The sequence below is a fragment of the Zootermopsis nevadensis genome, unplaced genomic scaffold, assembly GCF_977971745.1.
Source record: "Zootermopsis nevadensis isolate Lab colony 2312 unplaced genomic scaffold, Znev_1.0 Znev_ptg000013l, whole genome shotgun sequence".
NCBI lineage: Eukaryota > Metazoa > Arthropoda > Insecta > Blattodea > Termopsidae > Zootermopsis > Zootermopsis nevadensis.
In genome coordinates this window covers 4,535,039-4,556,471 of record NW_028259145.1, presented here as the reverse complement: position 1 = coordinate 4,556,471, position 21,433 = coordinate 4,535,039, and the positions used below count along the sequence as shown (strand labels likewise).

Genomic DNA, 21,433 nt, shown 5'->3' with positions numbered 1-21,433 from the left:
TTTGAACCGCAAAGAATACAGATCATGAGCTTTGAGCTAAAAATTACAATTTTCGTCTAGAAAACCGCTGAGTGTCGTGGGAATATGGTCAAATCCGTTCCACTGATACCAGGGTCAAGGAGCCCCAAACAGGCATCCATCTGAAACGTCCAGACAAATCAGCATTGACGTAACACAGCATAAACAGGGTCCATCGAATCCATCTCCAGCACTCCATCATCCTCCCGAGCCACATGGACCGGATGATAAGGGATGCCACTGAGACTGATCTACACCCCAAGAACACGAACGGGGGGGGGGGGGGGGGTGACCTTTGCCTGAGCCGGTGATGAAAGTCCCTCATCATTCACCCTCACAAAGGACGAAGGAAGATGTACTTGTCATGGCCTCCCTTCTGCACCAGCATAGATGCCCCTCTCAGGACAATGACCCGCACAACACCAGTTCCTTCATTCCTCTGTCCCACCCCTTCCAAGCCTTTTAATTCCATTTATTCATATCGTACCCCCTTCAATTTCCCCCCGTTTATTTATCTTTCATTTCCTATTCCTGGGGTCTTCACTGTTGGTCCCCTGTCAAACCCTTCTTTGAACACCGTCAACAACATCAGAACGGGCCCTTTCGTAGTGACGAGAGTTTCGTATTTATCTGTAGTTCAATTTAGAGACGCTGCCAGTAGTTCAGATAACAGAACGTCGGATAATAGGATGACCTTAGAATTGGAAAAAAATCGCTCCAAAACGTTGTACAGGGTGATTCAAAATGGACTTTACAACTTTGAAAGTGTATAGAAATTTATTCTGAAGGCTTACAGAATCGGTTGAGGTGTCATTTTGTAGCACAACAAATCAAGTTTTACCACAAACAGTCAGTTTGGTTCGATGTTATTGCCATTGGTGATACTGCAGACATCCCACCTGAAATCAATTTCTTGCCAAACACGATCCAGCATATCCGGTGTCACTTCTGCAACTGAGGCGGTGATTTGATCTTTGAGCTCAGTGAGATTGGCAGGTAAGCGTGGAACACACACACGATCTTTAATGAAACCCCATAAGAAAAAATCGAGAGGTGTCAAATCTGGAGAACGAGGTGGCCATACTATCGGCCCTGTTCGACCAATCCACCGACCTGGGAAACGGTTATTGAGGAAATCCCGGACTTCTGTGAGGTAGTGAGGTGGTGCGCCGTCTTGCCGGAAGTGAATGCGTCCTTTTTGGTAATCTTCGTCTAACTGTGGTATGAGAAAATTTTCGAGCCATTTTCAAATGCACTGCCGCTTGCGCTCGCGGTGACGGAATTCGGTACTACAGCACAACGTGAGTCAAACTTGATTTGTTTTGCTACAAAATGACACCTCAACCGATTCTGTAAGCTTTCTGATTAAATTTCTATACACTTTCAAAGTTGTAAAGTCCTTTTTGAATCACCTGCTATTTATACCACTGCTTTGTACTGCCAACAGTTATTCAGAACGTCAATAACGTTTAATTTGAGAAGTAGACTAGGGTTTAGACCGGGCCGATACGGACTGACACGAATTCGCTGCACGACGTTCAGTGTAGCAACCTCACGTAAAACGTCATCGGAATCCACTAACTAGTTCCGAAATTGCGAAAGGATAAATACAACTTCCACATTGTGCGTTCATTTGTCAATTTTGTACAAATATCATATTAAATCCACTGTTCCTTGACGTTTCCTTTGCGAGTTAATTAGAGCAGTGGTATTCAACCTTTTATGTTCGCGTACCCCCAGATATAATTTCTCTTCAACTTTGTACCCCCAAAGTTGTTGGTGTATAATTCAAGTTATACATAGTATATAATCTATATCTAAAATAAATTAAATAAATTACATTACTGATTATTCAGTGTTTATCGTAAATTAATATTTTTTTAAATATCACGTACCCCCTAAGATGTCTTCGCGTACCCCCGGGGGTACTCGTACCCCAAGTTGAATACCACTGATTTAGAGCAATGAAAACTTTTCCAAGGGGCTATTACACAGTTCAGGCGGCAAGAGGCTGGCTTCTGAGCGCGGAGATCAGTGTTCAATCTCGGCTGACTTTCAAGTGAGATTTCTGGCCGACGAAGTGGAGATTAAGCAGACTTCTGTCCGAATTCTCCCTTTTCCCTTATTAAATACCACACTTTCTACATTTCGAACTATGACCGCCAACACGACGTTATCGATATCCCGGACGTATCATCACCCCCTCGCCCTAAACTTCATCTCTGACCTGGAAATCGGCTCGCGTGCTTCGTCGTTTACAACCTTTAAAACTTCTTTGCCAGCGTTTATGAAGTACTTGCTGCTTCCATCTTCAGGGCACCCTGGTTATGGAGGCTAACAACAGAACGGGCCCTTTCGTATTCACCAGAGTTTCGTATTTATCTGTGGTTTATTTCAGAGACGCTGTCAGTAGCTCAGATAACAGAAAGTCAGACAATAGGATGACCTATGGATTGTATAGGACGCGAGACGAACGGTCCTGGTCTAATTTAATCTAATGCCATACAGACTGAGCTAAGCTGACCTCTGACATGTACGATTATAAAAACAGCATCGGTTTGGAGACATGTGGAATGTTCTACAAAATGGTAATCGTCTAAAAATGTCTCAGATGATACATTCACACCCACACAGAATTGTATATCATTGGTAGAAAGAGGCGTTATTTTCGTTTCGAGATACAACCTAGCTAAAATAAAGTCGTGTGAGGTCAGGATCTATAGACGGCCAGCTGCTAAATAAAACTGCATCTTGCAGCTGGCAACACAAAACACTGCTAGCTGTCGTCTCTCAAGACGGACAGGTCAATAGTTCAAATGCTGTCTCTGTGGCGAAGGGAGGTTGCAGCTTTAAAGACGATAGCACGATTTGGTCGCCAGCTGGGGTTACGCGTGCAGAACTGCCTGAGCGGGGGGGTGGTAAAATAATTTGCGAATTTTAGAAAAATACAGATGTTCACGTCATCCAGCACTTTCCAGAATTTTTAAATCTTCAGGTGCAAAGTTTGACGCTGAAAGGGTTACTCGTGCTAACAGGGACAACGATGATCATGATAATAATTGTTTCGAATGACGCTGGTGTAAAACAAATGCCTCACAATAAATGTATATAATACATGTTATTTTTTTTATTTGTAGTGTTCTGTCTGAAGACAGGTCCATATGAACAGGATCCTTCCATCCTTTTCTCGGACTGGGACCTGTTCATATACGTTCTTGGCAGATGATCCAGAAGTGGTTTGCCATTGCCTTCTTCTGTGTGTGAATGGAGTAATTGTTGGGATGCCACGGAGGAAAACTCCGTGTTGCCTAGACCACGGCCTTGCCCAACACAAGTTATAAATTCGGGCACCGCCGGGAATCGAACCCGAGACCCCTGGATTACAAGGCCAGCGTTCTAACATATATTAAATACAAAATGTATTTCGGAAATAGCTGCTGCACTATGTACCTCTGGGGCAAGGTTTATATCAGGTACAAAGAAGTAAATACCCTATAAAGTGGTGAATAGATGGAATAATAATAATAATAAATGAGATAAGACAAGAAAGTATAAAAGTAGTGGTAAAAGGATAATAATGTACCAAAATATATGTTTTCACAAAAAAATAGACCAAATTTGGCACTACGACTAATTATACATAGCCCGAAAAATGCATTGTAACTACTTTTCGTGTAGGTTTAAATAGGCTTCATTTTCGAGATATGTCAAGGGAAAAATTCCGGAGGGAAGTATCTTGAACAATATAGTTAAAAGTTAAAAGAAAACAACTGAGGTGTATGTGCCTAGGCCTGTGTGTGTCAGTCTGGACTCTCTATTCAATTTCCACCTGCGCACACTTCAAAAGTAATAGGAATTTTAAAATACAAAAAAAAAACACTTAATTGTAAAAATGCTAGTTATTTATTGATGATGTATCAATTACATAGAACATGTTACGTCAAAAGACAGGATATAAATGTCGAAATGTAAAACATGTGGAAGTGATCGTGGACTATTTTAATTTACTCGCTAAAGCTAAAACTTTTTCATCAGGATGGCCGGTCTCAAGGCAAAAATTCTAACCAGATTATACGGAAATAAAGTAGGAATACCAACTAACCGTGGTGCCTAAATACTCAGGTGATGCCTGATTACTGACTGGCAGGCTTAAGTCGACTCAAATACAACGCTAATTAGTGACTGCCAACTGACCACTCAAACTTCAGTCATCCTAACGTAAATTCCAGCACAAAAATTTCCCTCATAGCACATGTAATGTTTATATTGCCATAATCCGTTTATGCTATCAATATTTTATCCGCATTTGATACAAAGTTCATGCCGCTAAGACGACCTTTTTCCGGAATTAGTTATTCTTCAACCACACAGGGTTCAATAATTACACAGCCAAGATATGGTGACTGACATCTCTTTTGTGACAGGATAATACAACAGAACAGTAGTTCCCCTTCCAGGTGGCGCGCAAAACACCAAGTGGTAAGCGTATAAATTACGGGAATGCTCCAAAACCGAATTATAACCTTATAAAATTGTCTACATACTTTACAAAATCCATAAAAAACAGTTCAGTTAAGAGTAATTATGCAGTTCACATGTCTTAAGATTAGGCTTAAATTAAAGAGGGGGGAAAATAAACGCAGAAACGCACGTGTTTTGTTTCAATGTTGGCTCTAGAAAATGTTTGAAGCTGCCCGTTACTGCAGTACTTGAGTAGCCCTTGCAACAAGAAAACCGCATGTGATATGCATGAGCTCTTCCCGTAATTCTGCACCGAAGTGTCCAGGGCGGTCACGAGATCTATTGGAGCGCAACGGATGGTACTTTTCGCAAAATACATCCGGAGTCACTTCGCTTCTCCTGTCACGAGTGACAGTTGATGACGTCAGGCTCCAGGACTTTCATAAAGCTGGTTTCATGTCACAGCAGACGGGCTTTCAAAATGCAACATGGTCGCCAAGTCATGTACCGGCCCTCAATTTTATTACGTGTATTATATTTCAGACCCGGAACGCTTAATTCACCATGTCATAACTTTGTTTCTTTCGTAGCCAGAACCAACATTGCTGATAGATTTGAAGGACAAGTGAAGAAGTCACTGGAGTAAAAGACCAACAGCTAATCAACATATCATATGTAAGACTTGAGGTTCTCACAGCGGTGAGTATGAAGATTTCTGTCTTCTGGGTTGTTGCGCTCGCCCTGATGACGGAGGCAGTATGACCTCTTAAACGTTGGTTAACATCGACCAGACTACGCATCGCAACAACCCAGAAGACGGAAATCTTCATACTCTGATGACGGAGGCAGTATGACCTCTGAAACGTTGGTCAACTTCTACCAGACTACACGGCGCAACAACCCAGAAGACAGAAATCTTCATACTCTGATGACGGAGGCAGTATGACCTCTGAAACGTTGTTTAACATCGACCAGACTACACAGCGCAACAACCCAGAAGACGGAAATCTTCATACTCTGATGACGGAGGCAGTATGACCTCTGAAATGTTGGTAAACATCGACCAGACTACACAGCGCAACAACCCAGAAGACAGAAATCTTCATACTCTCCTACCTTCTACAGCGAATAAACAGATATCCAGAAACAAACTTGAATACATTAATGCAAACCTGATAATGATAATATCATCGCCTATTTTGGAACACCGGGTGGTAGCTTCGTTGGTTTCTGACCATTTACTACATAGGGATTTTGCGAAACATGCTACATGACAATGCATTTATGAATTCGCGTGTTATTATAACCGTTGCCATGGTAATGCTGTTAAGCGATTCTGGGTCTCTTAAAATTACATTTATCATTGTGTACATTACTTTAGATTTACCCGTCATTGTTGACGGGACACATCATACAACATAACTAACTAGATGGCTTGGGGCAGTGGTTTCCAAGCTGGGGTACGCGTACCCCCGGGGGTACGTGAAGACATCTTAGGGGTCACGTGAAATTTAAAAAATATATATATTATTTTATGATAAATACTGAATAATCACTAATGTCATTTATTTAATTTATTTTAGATGTAGATTATATACTATGTATAACTTGAATTATACACCAACAACTTTGGGGGTACAAAGTTGAAGAGAAATTATATCTGGGGGTACGATAACAAAAAAGGTTGAATACCACTGGCTTAGGGGACGCGAAGGTTCATCACCGAATTAACCAAAGCCTTCCACCGGACCCAACAAAATCCAGTCTCCTTCAACTCCTATCTCCCATAGATCCCGCCTGAGATAGTGCCCCAGCCTTATAGAGACTTACCATCACACAACATAAGTATAAAAAAGTATTAACTACATCAGAAGATACAGAACGTAATAAAGAAAAAGAACACGAAGTGAAAAACACACATAGAACTAATAGCAGATGGAACTCGCATAATAACGAAATAATTCAATTCTGTAAAAATCCACCTACGAACCAATGACCAATCAGAGATAAGTATTAGAACATAGGTAATGACCAAATTAGGTGTAAAGTAATTCCTTCATGATACGCAGGTCAAACTTGTAAGAACCTTTTAAACGCGCTATAAGAATCAAATTCAAAGCATCCGGAAAACAAAAACAATTCTACGTAAGTACAATATCTTAAGCACTGGACACACGTAAGGCCAAATAATAGATTCCACAAAAACCACACACATCACAAAAAAATGAAGCTATATGAATATAATTTGGACGTTTCCGGATGTGTAGTGTTATAAAACAAAATGCACATGTGAACGACATTCTCTCCGACCTGAATGACCTCTCCTCTCCAGCCCCTGCACACCACCGCCGTATGAAAACCAATTACTTAACCGACATCAGTCCTCGCAGTTCCATGTCATGCGCCACTTGCATACGTCACAAGATACAACCGCCACGCCCATTATAACATAATTAATATAATTCTCCGTGGCATCCCAACAATTACTCCATTCACACACAGAAGAAGGCAATGGCAAACCACTTCTGGATCATCTGCCAAGAACGTATATGAACAGGTCCCAGTCCGAGAAAAGGATGGAAGGATCCTGTTCATATGGACCTGTCGTCAGACAGAACACTAAATAAATAATGTAAATTACGGTATTATATACATACATATATACATATTATAGTCTTTACTGCACCTTTCAATACAAATAACTCAAATTTAGCCCCCAATAACCATAATTATGCTCAGTACACAATAATCTATAAATAGCTTTCAGGATTACATCAGTTAAATATAAGAAGAATAAAAGATACATGTTAACTAAAACATAACATACTGCACGTAACTTTCGTATGTACAGAAACCAACCACGAAGGGCCAAATACAGAAAAAATATCTACATTTCAAGATATCCCCATCAACATGAAATAACCTTGATTGATACAAAAAGTTACGTAGTAAGAATAACAATATTATACTAATTTACAACATTCGCATCCATAACTGTTGTAATTTTATGCGTAATTTAAGCAATATTTAATATAATATTTACACAGAATTAAATTATTCTAATGAGATAACAAAATTCTCAATCTTGAATCTAAAACATTTTACATATCTTTATGTTTTACTGAATGTATACTCGTTCCAAGTTTCTCTAAAAATAATTTACTTGTTACCACATGATGGCGCTCTCCTAAGGCCCAAACGTGGTCTTTCCTTCTTTCACTCATATTACCCACCCCCACAAACAGTAATTCTGTTGACGAACTAGCGACTTATTACTGTGCCAGTCCAGGTCTGTGGTTCAATTCCCGAACGGACTGAGCCTTGAGATGAAAGGTAAACCAGGCTTCGGCATGTTGATCTGGCTTATAAGAAAAACGAAGAAGGTGTAATTACATGATTTCTGGAACGCCTTACTTCACCTAAATTAGACTGAATGCTTAATTTTGGCTTTGTGGAACACATTGAGTTGAAGGAATGTGGCCCAGATGGCCACTTGCGGGTCACCCTCCTCGGCATTCTTTCTGTCCCAAGGGAGCCTGAAGTAGAACAAAAAAGGGCAAACATAAACCAACAAAGAAAATACTTAAGCCACCCCACACATGGTGTGCATCCCTTCCAGATGCGGGGTGATGACTGCATTACGACCATCGCATCATTGCGATGGACCAATTGACTTTGAGCTCAGCTTATAGGCGCGTTCCCGCCGTTGTGGAGGAACGAATCAGGTCGCAGCTTTTAAGCCAAATTCAATGACAAATTACGTAATGCAGGGGTATTTAAGCGCGATCGTGGTTGCGGGGCGCTCTCTAAAGTTTTGGTCCTTCGGTTGAGCGGGGGTGTTTTTCTTAACAAACGTACGAAAGAACAAAGGAACAGCGAGCCATCCAGCTGCCTCCGTGAATAGTGCTTAGGATATATATATGTTCCTGCGCGTATTAAGGAACAATAAAGTGTCGTCGGTCAGTGCAACACAGAAAGACTTTGTTATCCATTTGTGCAGAAACCTGCTCCACCTTCTAATTCCCGTATATTCCCAGGGAGTCGGAAACTCGTGCTCACCGACAACCTCACACCATCATCAACAATCCCTTTCTGTATTTTTACACATCCCACGTCAAGAAGCTGTAACCAAATGAGCAAACCAGGCTACGACTACAAGTATACTAAACAAGCAGTGTGACGTGTGGTGGAAGGAAAGGGACGGTTACATTACTTATCCTTAACATTATTCTCCTGTCCAAGGCTCAGTCGTACTGTGGACTGTTCCTTTGTAGTTCTCGAACTAATATTTTAGGCTCATTTATTCTACCCTTCTGCATGCTACATGTCCTTCCGTATTATCACACGTCTTCACCCAATCATTTCTGAACAGGTAACAGAACTAGTACTGTGCGTGGCTCAGGGAGGGGTGGAGTGGGCAGGTTCCGAGCTCTGGACCCCGCGTCGCGAAATGCTTCATTTCCTCAACACAGATTGGTTCGGAAGCTCTCCCATCACCAGTCGCTACTGCACTGCGTCCAGTTTAAATTTAGAAACTCCGTCGTGTATCTTCCGCCAGTAATAGCAAATCCCCGCACCCTTATACAGGGTGTTTCAGGAATACCCAGTGTTATGTAGTTACTGATAACCACTGATTTATATTAATTATTTACACGAAATTCGCATAAATGTATACAGAAAATTAGTCAGTTGACGAGGCACATTTATAAACGGTGAGTTAACACTTTACTGATTCTTAGTTTATTTAACGACAACGTTCCAGTTGCTACTAATAAAGCATATAATGTCGGGTTATCACGAATGGCGAATAGGTAATAGATTGGAAGTTTATAAAGAGAACTTCTGTTGGTGGCCACAATCAAGGCAACCCTGCAGGTCCTTAGGACCTTAAAAAGCACTGATCTCTTTAATTAGGGTATCATCCTTGGACCTGGGCATTACAGGCACCCTGGTGAGGGCCTCTCCGGACTTGGGTAGTGTCACGTACCCTGGTTTCCATAAACACCTCGCACTACCTTGGTTCTCCCTGGCTTTTAAGCTCCCTTCTGACATTCTAGACATTGGTTATCTGTCACCAGCTGTTCCCTGTCGTGGACGTCAAAACAACTGACTCCCAAGGAAGTTACCTCTATAAATAGTGTAGGTGAGCTCTTGTCAGCTTCCTCAGGCTGGCTGATACGGCCAGCTCCCCACGGTGATATACCAGAACTGCTGACTCCCCACTGAGAAGAATCAGTTGGAGATGCTATATGTCACAGCTCCTTTGTAGGACTTGTACCATTACTGCTCTATTACCGTGTTACATTATCGTTCCGCGATATCGGAAGTCGTCACCAGCAGAGTCCCATACCCCGAAGGCAAGAGACCACTGGGAAAACGGAAGCGTAGTTGAGGACACACGAAATTCGCCTTGAAAAGACGAGGTTCAAGGGTTTTGACTGGACTGAAACTGCTCAGGACAGGGTCTAGCTGTAGACGGCAGATTTTCATGAACTTTAATTCAGTAAAAGGGGGGTATATACCGACCACCTCTGTATCTGTCTATGTACTCGGTTGGGATTAGTTTTGTTTGGCTGTTTAGTCAGAAATATTTAATAACATTACATTTTATTTAACAACATAAAAATATTTACATAGTTTATTTTAGGAGTGGTACACGCCGTTGGTTACTCTGGCAAGCATCTAGGTCATATCGACATTTTAATTATAATTTACATCCCTAAGTTCCTGTCTAAAAACATTTTCCCCTCTCACAACCTTTCACCAATAGTTGACTGTCCTTTGTCAACTTTCAATACAATTTGCTTTTATAACCAATTCGCTCCTCCGGGCGCTGTTATGCCATTCTACACAAAGACGGAACTGTATCCGTGGAGGCATCACCTGGTGATACGTACGAGTCCAGTCTTTTGGCGAAGAGCTTGGCTATCTGGAGCACCGTAGTCTCAAGCGAGACAATTCCAGACGAATTTGGTCGACCATTGGCCGGTCAAAACACGTATTCGAAATTGCCTATGTTTCCATGACACGAGGGGCAGTAATCTGTACCACGTTTGTAGACGGACGGACAGACAGGGTGGTACACAGCTAGAAAGCAAGTTACTTAAGTGAAAACTGATGAAGCATTCTCCTCGAAGGTAGAGACTTATTCCTGGTCACACAAGTACGAGAAGAATTAAAACCGAAATTGAAGTGAGGGTCAGTGTTTGGGATTGCAGTAACGAGTCACTTGATGGTAGGACGGAGCAGGGCGCAGAATGGAAACTGCCAACTGTCGATGTAATTGGCACGAGACACATGATCGATTTCCTATCGTCACACTACAGAACACAATTACTTAAAGCAAACATAGACTTTGGTAATTGACTAACCTAACCTAACCTGAAATGTCACGTAACATACACTACGGTGAGGATATAAACAGTAAGTTACACAGATTTCAAACTGTGTGTGCAACAACGTCACTACGAAGAATGAGTGGACGAGTGACAAAACTTAGTGACAGCAAGAAATACAGGGTGTGCATAAATTATCTTCATAACTTACTCGTAAATAAAACCTTTGTGAAAAGACAAAGTCAAACTGTCTGAACGTCATCTGCGAGAAAAAGTCTGTTTGTTTTTTCATAAAAATTACACGCATTCAACATGAACCATGTGTCACACGTACAATGTACAAACGATATTCAAGCTGTCTTTCACGTAACCCCATAGGAAAAACTGAAAATCACCGGGTGTGATATCCGGTGATCTGGCCGGCCAAGAGATACAGCTATCAAAGCCAATCCATCGGTGTGGGAAATGCTGATTAAGAGATGCAGGCACGTTCAAGCTCCGGTGTGGAGATGTCCCATTTTGCCGGAAGAACATGGCAGGTAGCAGTTCTTGTGACTATGGATAAACAAATTTTCCAGATGTCACAGTCGCTTCAGCAAAGGAAGGGGGTCCGATCGAACGATCATGCCACACATTAAATTTGGGGCTGTCCCTAATGGGCTCGATTGTGGTATGAGAGTATTCTGATCTCTAGATACGTACACCCTATTTGTTTATCTTCCCTGTAATTTTGAATCTAGCCTCGTCACAGCATGATTTTCCTCAGAAATTCGTTGTCTTCATCCAGTATCTCAATCATTATCACTGCAATTTTCGTAACAGCTACCCTACCAACTGGCGTAATTGCGTGATAACACAATTTATACACACCCTGTACTCTGCTGCTGAACGTGCTTGAAAATAACAGCAGGCACGAGCGAATAGGGTTTACTGAACACATCATATCGTTCTATGGAGATTTTCCGAATTCTGACAGGCCTGTACGTACATTATGGAAATTATACAGGATGATTCAAAAGTCTCCATACATATAAAAAATGGTCACATCTATAACAAACTGTCACTTTATTCACAAAACATGCTCAAGATGGTTGCCATTCCATTAAAAATACATACGGATGCGTGTCTCCCACTCACGGTGTACTCGCATTAACACATCTGGTGTTATGCGCGTAATTGCATTTCGAATGCATTCCTTTAGGTGATCCTATGTATGGAGAATTTTGAATCACTCTGTATAAAGCAATCGGCATTTCACGACAAATACAATTCACGCACCAGAATATTATCAGCGCTGTTCCGTGGATGTGAACTGGAAAACACGCGATACTTTCAAAACATCCTACTGAATTAACGATGCGTCAGGACTTGATCATCTGCCCTAAACCTCGAAAGTTCGTTACTATGGTACCCTACCCAGCACAGCAAGCACTGGATTTATTGTAGATCGTAAATCACGATCAACACGTCAGTTCCATTTCGTAACGGAGCGTTTAAACACGCAGATTACGTCTGAATGTGCACAGTAATCAATACGTCCGAAGCTCCATCAGGTTCTAGACAGGCTTGGTGCAGTAATCGGTTCAGTGTTCCTGACAGAACAAGGCTTCCCGATATTACTTCATAAAATCTGAAGCAAAGTTTCAGGCCAGCGTTTCGAGACCTATGGACTTATCTAGAACAGGACAGAGACCAGTGACATGCTGTTTGTAAACACGGTAATGAGCCCTCAAGTTTCAAGAAAGTCGTGGGAAGTTCTTGACAACTATTTGAAAGATTCCGTCGAGTGTAGTCAGAAGGATCTCCGATTCCAACCACGTGCCTAATTCCTCATGCACATAACTGACACAAGGCAGGACTTATGCCGGTAGTCAAGACAATACAGTCATACCTCGTTTTATTGCGCTTCAAAGTCATTGCGTTTTTTTACAAATTAAAGGTTTGTGGTAACCCTGCGTCGAACAAGTCTATCGGCGCCATTTTTCCAACAACATGTGCTCACTTCGTGTCTCTGTGTCACATTTTGGTACTTCTAGCAATGTTTTTTTTATACATAATTCTATTGCACACTTAATAGACTACAGTATAGTATAAAGATAACTTTTATATGCACTGGGAAACCTAAAAAATCGTACGACTCGCTTTATTGCGGTGGTATGGAACCGAAACCGCAATATCTCCGAGGTATTCCTGTACAAGATTAGAAATGATGACGTCAAAGGACGTGATTAGACAGGATTTGTCCACAGGCATCAACGACAAATCAGTCGCGAACAGGGTATTGGAGAATGACGTTAGTGCTACGGGAAGCAACACACCAACAGGAGGAGTGGTTGGGTTCGAACATCTGTTCAGGACAGTGACGATAAAACATCCAAAGCTCTGACCAAGAGACACTGATCACTTTCAAGCGAATGTCGCCGGACACTGTTCATTTGCTGGAACATATGCTGGGTATTTTTATTTTTTTTTATTTGTAGTGTTCTGTCTGACGACAGGTCCATATGAACAGGATCCTTCCGTCCTTTTCTCGGACTGGGACCTGTTCATATACGTTCTTGGCAGATGATCCAGAAGTGGTTTGCCATTGCCTTCTTCTGTGTGTGAATGGAGTAATTGTTGGGATGCCACGGAGGAAAACTCCGTGTTGCCTAGACCACGGCCTTGCCCAACACAAGTTATAAATTCGGGCACCGCCGGGAATCGAACCCGAGACCCCAGGATTACAAGGCCAGCGTTCTAACCGCTAGACCACCTCATCTTATTATTATTTAGTGTTCTGTCTGACGACAGGTCCATATGAACAGGATCCTTCCGTCCTTTTCTCGGACTGGGACCTGTTCATATACGTTCTTGGCAGATGATCCAGAAGTGGTTTGCCATTGCCTTCTTCTGTGTGTGAATGGAGTAATTGTTGGGATGCCACGGAGGAAAACTCCGTGTTGCCTAGACCACGGCCTTGCCCAACACAAGTTATAAATTCGGGCACCGCCGGGAATCGAACCCGAGACCCCAGGATTACAAGGCCAGCGTTCTAACCGCTAGACCACCTCATCTTATTATTATTTAGTGTTCTGTCTGACGACAGGTCCATATGAACAGGATCCTTCCGTCCTTTTCTCGGACTGGGACCTGTTCATATACGTTCTTGGCAGATGATCCAGAAGTGGTTTGCCATTGCCTTCTTCTGTGTGTGAATGGAGTAATTGTTGGGATGCCACGGAGGAAAACTCCGTGTTGCCTAGACCACGGCCTTGCCCAACACAAGTTATAAATTCGGGCACCGCCGGGATTCGAACCCGAGACCCCAGGATTACAAGGCCAGCGTTCTAACCGCTAGACCACCGTGGCAGGCATGCTGGGTATAGTGGCGAAAAATACGAGCCCACAGCAAAAGAAACTTGTCTTTTGCAGAGCGCTTACAAGAAATACACAATTTACAAAAAGAAAGTATCAACTATTAATTTTTAGTGGTTGGTATGAGGATCTTCAGACAGAAGTGATTTGTACTGACTTAGGTCCCTCTTGAACAGAACGAAATAAAAAAACACCGTTTAAAAATTCGGCAACGTAGGCCTGGTTCTTCATTTAAAACATATTCACAACTTTCGAGTTTCATTCCAATTTTCTGTAATTTTCTTCGGCGGGCCGAAACTCATGCAGATCTTCATATAAAGTGAACGTATTTGTTGTCCGATTTTGACGAAAACGTGTCGCCTATTAAAAATAGTTTTCATTCCTCCGTCCGTCCGTATAATGCAAATCGACATCGGATAAACATATTTCCATTAAATTTTATAGTGTAGAATTTTAATAAAATCTGTCAACACATTACAATCTTAATTCAAGTCGGACAGTGACGAGCAGTTTACATGATGAAGACGTTTCTGAGCACCGAACTGGCTGAGGTGGACGATCTCCAGGTTAAATTCGTTACAATAATTTACCTCGCTACCATGGTTAAAGTTCAAAGGTGAAATTCTGGCAAACGGGTCAGAATTGTTACGCTAATGCAAGTATTTTCAGACTCGTTAAAACTTTCATGCAACATTCTGATTTGCCCTGTTCGTCCTCCACGTCACAACATAAAATAGATACCGGTGTCAGCGGGATGTCTAATACTGATTATCAGGGATGGCACAAACAGACGAAGTTCCTTTGGTAATAATTTGCCCCATCGTGGTTAAACGTGTCTAACGCCATCTTGCCTTGCAACTTTTCATCAAGCAGTCATTTGATTTCGCTCAATTAATCAGCATATTTAGATTTATTGTCTTATAAAGTTTATAGAGCGCCACGGTGGTCTAGCGGTTAGAACGTTGGCCTTGTAATCCTGGGGTCTCGGGTTCGATTCCCGGCGGTGCCCGAATTTATAACTTGTGTTGGGCAAGGCCGTGGTCTAGGCAACACGGAATTTTCCTCCGTGGCATCCCAACAATTACTCCATTCACACACAGAAGAAGGCAATGGCAAACCACTTCTGGATCATCTGCCAAGAACGTATATGAACAGGTCCCAGTCCGAGAAGAGAAAAGGATGGAAGGATCCTGTTCATATGGACCTGTCGTCAGACAGAACACTAATAATAATAAAAAAAGGTTTATAAACTACTAATACCATTTGTACAATTTCATTATTTCAAAATTAATTTCTATGTCAGTCTATCACTACGTACGCAGTTTCACATTCTGAATTGTCCACTTTGTTAAGTTCCATTTGTCTGTGAAACGGGACTTTGCAACTTAAGTGGTGGAACTTAAGATCTCAACTGCAAAGTTCACCGCAATTGCTAAATGAGACAGATAAATTAAAGTTTTGCTGTTCAAGACTGAAAAGTTATGTCTAAAGTGAAATTTCTATCCTACTGCGTTGTTTACCGCCTAAGGATTTGTTACATGGAAGAATCGAGAGACGAAGTATTTCCCACATTCAACGTATTTGTCTCCGTTTTGAAATAAAATTCACGGTGCTTAATCACAGAACCCTGGGCCCGGAGCCAACAAAAAAGTGACAGTGGAACCACGGTTCCGGAGAATTTGACGTAAATACGTCTATACGGAAAGGAAGTTTATATATTGGCTTTATTCTAAATATTTCCTTTATACATTCTTTACAATTGAGCAAAGTTTGATTAAGACTTTGCTTATTTAACTTGAATTAGCTAAGTTTAGATGGGTCTGTGGTAGCTGAATGTAATGTAATGAAATGTAATGTAAGGTAAGGTAATGAATGTAATGAAGGTAAGGTAAGGCAATGTAATGTTTTATAGGCAACAACAATGCCGAGTAAACAGATGACGTTTCCTAGGTAACAACAATTCCGAGTAAACAGATGAGGTTTCCTAGGTAACATAACAAAGCAGTTACACTTTTTCGTTTCCCTTTTTCGTAACACTTTTTCGTAACACATTTTTGCCGAATGACCCTTCCTCATAGACGTATTTACGTCAAAATCTTATAACATGTTCCTTGGTTTTATCCTAGATGCTGTTTAACCAATCGGGAAATGTGAACAGTCTGTACCCAAGCTGTGAGCAGGCCCCGCAACCAGCACATTCTACCGCTCGTATGTATAACTACTATTTTTTTTTTTCATTTTTAGATTACCAAGTTTAATTAAGGACGGATTTCAGTTCTTTTTAGCCCCCCTTCAACCATGGCTCCCTTGCTAACCTCTGGCGCCGCCCGGGTGCAATGCACCCATAAGGCTCGGGTTGTAGTTTCGATCTTCGAAGACGTAGACGATATGTCAACGTAGCTCACTTTCGCTTTATTTAATTAAAAACTAATCCAAAAATTACAATCCGAAAGAATTAAGTGTCCATATATGGAGGACTCGTCCACTTGTCCACTGTATGGACTTTAGGATATGATTGGAACCCTCCTCTCTATGTACCCAGGTCTCAGTGACGTAGACATTAATACTGCGTAAAATTTTACTGGTTTTATCGCAGATTCAAATCTGTATTGGGCTGCCAGAAATATACTAATCGCTGATAGGCTTAAGTCTGGCGTAGGATAGAAAAAAAAAAAGAATTAAGTGTTGCGAGATGCAAGAGATATACACATACACGGTGAAACTGTAATAAATTTAAATCCATCTTGTTATTTTAATCAAAGATATAAATGTGTGTACGTACCCGATTCAGTAAATCGTTTAGTGAAAGCCTCTATAAGATATCGCATTATTTATTTTAAGGTAGGCTGTGAAGAAGCCAAACGATAATTTTTTATCCTACTGGATCAACGAACGTAAACCTTGAGTTAATCTCATGGCGTCCATTCTATCCAATCATTAATTTATTACCTTCATTAACGCACATATTATCTACCACCGATAAAAAAGTAAAACTTCAGCTGTCCCACTGTACGCCATGTAGGCACTTGGGGGAAGAGAAGGTATAGCTCCTACTCATTCTTAACCTCGGCACTAGATGGGGGTGAGTGGTCGGCGTCACGCCCCGGCCGCGCTTTACCCTCGGGAAAGGACCCCGGTACCAATTGGACAGGAGGCTGGGTGGGCCTCAGAGCCGCTCTGGACGCAGAGTAGAAGAAAAATCCTCTGTCCCCGTCGGGGATCGAACCCCGGTCGACGATTCCGTAACCATATCGACTGAGCTACCCCACCAATTGTGACCCTAATACTATCGATTGCAAGCTATCGAACAATCCGTGATGGTAAGAGCGGTTGTATTCTTGACTAATCGGTGTGAGTCCAGCTTGAATAAATACATAAAATCGAAAAATATAGATACGTCTGTATCTCACCGTTATATAATGCCTTGAGTGAGCACTCGTCCTAAATCTGCAATGAATCAAACAAGGCTTTATATACGAAGTTCACACACATTTTTTTTTAGAAACACACTTCATAACTCCAAGTTATTTTTAAATAACGGGATATTCACAACCGAAATAACTTGGAAACCCACTTTCAAAATTACTATGAACTGAAAATTCATGTTAAAAGCAGGTGATATCCAAAGGCTGTTTATTACAAGAACCTTCTCCAAACACAAATAACGCAACAGAAAAAGTATAGGAATGAAGCATACTGGAAAATATAATGTAATATATCAAGACATCAATTCTCTTACACTGCTCAAAGCAAATGACAGCTCGTCTCATCCTGTATTTGAGACATCATACATTGTATTTGTCCCCATGATGTCCGACGTTAACATTCCTTTGCATATTAAAGTATTTATAATTTCAGCTGTTGGTCTTTAGGCGTCTTGTTTCACTGTTAAAACTAAGGTAAGAACACATAAAATAGATAATACTTTAATCTTTAAAGGCGATGAAAGCGTGAAATGTGCTCCTATAGGCAGTGGCGCCGCGCTGTCTCGCACATGATAACAAAACGTCGCCACAGACCAGAACTTCAAGGTTTATTTATTTATTATTTTCAAGGAATAGGCACTGCACCGTGGAATCTATTTTTTAAGTTAGCGGAGATCTCGCAGTGGTAACTCCCCACCAAACAGAACCATTAACCAACCACATTAGGATTCAACACGTACAGAACGTCTGGACAAAGTCTGTTACTCGTATCCCGTTCATTCTTAAGACGCAAATATAGATTTGCGGATATCTGCCACTCATTCCGTATTTCATTGTGATGCAAGTCTCGACATTTAACGTCACGACGTAGCAACTGAGACTCACTTAAGAAGTCCCGGCTTCGAAATTGGGTCTATATAACGACTACACTGCCCTCTTGTTTCGAGTTCTTAAGACATATTTAGAATCTCAGCCTGCCATCACCAGCTCCGTTAAGTATTTGGGGAATTTTGGTAAACTTTGACCTGCGTTATATGCCATTACCTGTCGTAAAAACATGGTGTTTCGTAAAATGACACGATGTCCACACTGACTTTTATGCAAATTCGTCATTTCACTGGAAATATTCGGGCGTGTTACATATAAAATTCCTTGACAGGGAAATTACCTAAGAGTCCATGGTCATGCTAGTACCAACTCAGCTTGTCAAATGCTGACTTGAGTAATTTGACAACGAACACAGAATAAACCAAAGCAATAACAAACATTTGTAAATGTTCTACAATAACAATTATAACGATTAGCTAACACACCACGCAAAAAGCAGATTGGCAGTAATATTTAAGTAGTAAACCGTTTCAATTGGTGAAGAATTAGGTACCCAACAGCATAATGAATACAGTTTAGAGCCTTGCAGTTCTCTCCTGATAAGTACAAAGTGGTACGCGGAAAGTACAGGGAGCTTAAGAAATTAGTCTACTAAGTATGAAGACTGACATTGTCCACATTACCTCTGCAAGCTAAACAGTAACGAGAAATACGAATACGAGCTACCTGTTCCGGCAGTCCCGTTGGGTTCTCTAAGCATAAACGCGACTTACAGCCATAAGCATTACAGATTGAACCAGGGCTGTGGAATCTGAAGCAATTTTAGGTGAAGTCGGAGTTGGTAAAAATGTACCGACCCCGACCTCGATATAAAATCTTAAGAACACTTTCGCTACCTTAACCAACCTAACCTAAAATAACCCAACCTAATCTAACCCAACCAGATTCCTACAGTTCTCTACGTATATGCGTGAGAAAATAGTATTTTTAATGACATTGAAGAGTTTGAGGCCTCTAATTCTCAAACAGTTTGCGTCGTATTGTCGGGGTCTTGACATGACCTTGACCTAACCGTGACCTCATCTTGACATGAGTATGGTCAACCAGGTATTTACGGTATAGCGGAAACAAGCGTGAAAATATATGACCTTGGGAATTTTAAAGACCTGTATCTGGCAAACTATTGGGCCGATCTTATCCTGACTTCCATATATCCTTGATATATACGTAACCTCATCTTGACATGAGTATGGTCAACCAGGTATTTACGGTTTGGCAGAAATAAGCGTGAAAAGATATTAAATTGAGAATTTTAAAGACCCCTATCTGGGAAACTAGTGGGTCGATTTTGTCGTGAATCCTTATGACTTTGACCTAAACGTGACCTCATTTTGACATATTGAGCTTTTATGAAGGAGTCGAGTCGGAGGTTTTAATACCGACTCCACAGCCCTGGATTGAACACTTACACGTGAATCGATGATTTCACAAACAAGATTTGACATGAATCACAATTTTTTATCAGACAAAAAAGACTGTGGACTGTTGCTGTAATTATCATTTCTGTTTACATTAAGTACCATTTTCAGAAACAGCAGTCATTGACAATTACGATTAATCGGATTTTTGATATTACATAATAGACTTTTTTTTAAATCTCCACTAGCTCATTTATTATACTGTTACTATTTACTTCTTGGTTACTTCATTATTGTTTGAGGAAAATTAATTTTGTATTCTCTTTTATTTGATAATTCAGTAGTCTACAACTTCCGTGTTAAACACGCAATTAATAACTTGTTAGAATAATTCAGCACACTGTTACATCAGCTCCTTAAGCAACTTAAGATAAGCAAGGTAGGAATAAGCATGCGTGAGCAGAGTAAGTAAGGGATTTAACTTTCAAATATAATACAAAACAGTCCGTCCAATCAAATAAGGATCCTTACATAACATCAATAAATCAAAATAATGCTGTCTTTCAGTTTGTTTATATTTACCTGTTTTCAAAATTAATTCCAGACCTTTCACTGAGGACAGCTTGCCTACAGAACCACTGCTCAAAACCTGTCTGCGTTGAAATGCTTCCTTTCCTATCAAACTCCAAAACAAACTAACTGTGGGCGGCCGCCCTGTTTGCCAGGTCTGCCAACTCACATCGACAACAGACACAGCGAGTCAATGACTAATAAGGTTTCTGTTCTCGGTCGAGAACCCGCCGACTGAGAAACGCAACAGAGACAAAAAAAAATCACGTGATTTCTTCACACAGGATGAGAATTGAATTTCAATTTGAATTTGAATTACATTTGAATTTCATAACGATACGAGTTATGGAAATGTCACCTCGGTCTTCGGGAGAATTTCTGACAGACTTTCGGTGCATAAATCGCGGATTCAGTCGCAAACGTCTCACAATTTTTTCGTCTCTTTTCCGAATGTGCTGTTAAAATATCCTGGGTTATAATCAATGGGTCAAGCCAATGCGTCTACACGTCCAGTTTTTTCGAACTGCAGGGCATTATTAAACTAAGTCAGTTTGGTCGCGGGTAAGTCATTTGATACACTTAAGGTACAATTTGGCTGCACGCGACAGAGACAAGCGACCGAGGCAGGCGACAGAGACGGGAGACGGACACATCGCAGCTTGTCGCCACACACTTTTGAGGTGACGACCGAGACATGCGGCAAAGTGTTTGTTTTCTTTGTTTTGTTGAGACATACGTGCACATATTCTGTGAAAAATGAGTACAAAAATGCTTATAAAAAGGTTACTCGAAGAATAAGAAGAAGAAGAAGAAGATGATGTGTTGCGAAAGAAACAAAGAAAACCTATGAGTTCAATATTCAAAACCAGACGTGAAGAAGGATCTTTCTGTCGGTGGTCAGTGGTCGGTTTTCTGCTACTAATTCTACCAATTGCTCATCTTGGTCACCAGTAAATTTAATTTCTGCCATTATTTTACTCAACAACACACGTGCTGCCTGAGCCCGTCGCGAGACACTACT

General features: G+C 41.1%; 1 protein-coding gene and 1 long non-coding RNA gene across 3 annotated transcripts in view; both read right to left on the bottom strand.

The window, feature by feature from the left end:
- The window catches only part of kcc (solute carrier family 12 member kcc), a 412,357-nt gene that overhangs the window by 350,872 nt on the left and 40,052 nt on the right, over positions 1–21,433 (bottom strand). The window lies entirely within an intron of this gene.
- LOC110839510 (uncharacterized) lies at positions 7,168–20,602 on the bottom strand. Its single transcript, XR_002546503.2, has 3 exons — positions 20,425–20,602; positions 11,210–11,369; positions 7,168–8,015 (listed from the first exon to the last, which is right to left on the bottom strand). It is a non-coding gene; the product is annotated as an uncharacterized LOC110839510 (long non-coding RNA).